Source organism: Penaeus monodon, chromosome 30, assembly GCF_015228065.2.
Source record: "Penaeus monodon isolate SGIC_2016 chromosome 30, NSTDA_Pmon_1, whole genome shotgun sequence".
In the NCBI taxonomy this organism is placed as follows: Eukaryota; Metazoa; Arthropoda; class Malacostraca; order Decapoda; family Penaeidae; genus Penaeus; species Penaeus monodon.
Window position 1 is genome coordinate 14755608 of NC_051415.1, and position 621 is coordinate 14756228.

Below are 621 nucleotides of genomic sequence, written 5' to 3' on the forward strand. Positions count from 1 at the left end.
TCACATTGCATAACTGGGACTGCACGCACTTCAATCAACATCCGTAACATTCTAATGACGAGGGAAAAAGCGGCCGACCCGGGTCCCTGGGGCGGGGGAGCGCGGCGCCAGGGGACACGACGGAGAGCCCAACACCTCCCACACGACCTCGGTGACGTAATGGCACTGCGCCGTCCTCACTGGCGGAGATATGACGTAACCGGTAAGCTCGATGCTCATTGGCGGATAGGACTACGGACGGTGTTCGGTAAAGCAGAATTGATATTAATAACGAACAGGCTTCACAGATGTACGATCACAAGGACTCCGGCGAGCATAGACGAAAATGGACGATCAACCTCTGATCTTAGGACGAAAGGATAGAGAACCCACGAGCCAAAAGAGACACGCCGAAAATCCCTGTAACGAGACCACTAAAATATTAGTATAAAGTTGCACGGAAGCTCGGCCATCCTGCTGCCGGGAGCTCGCATGACATGAATAATCCATGCACTTGAATGGTGTGCGAAAAACCTTCACACAGAGCCTGTCGCTGGCGATTAAGTGCCGCGCTGTAATCTGGGGTTAGAGCAATCACGAGACAAAAATGATACGTGGGGGATGTGATTCATTTATGCAAAT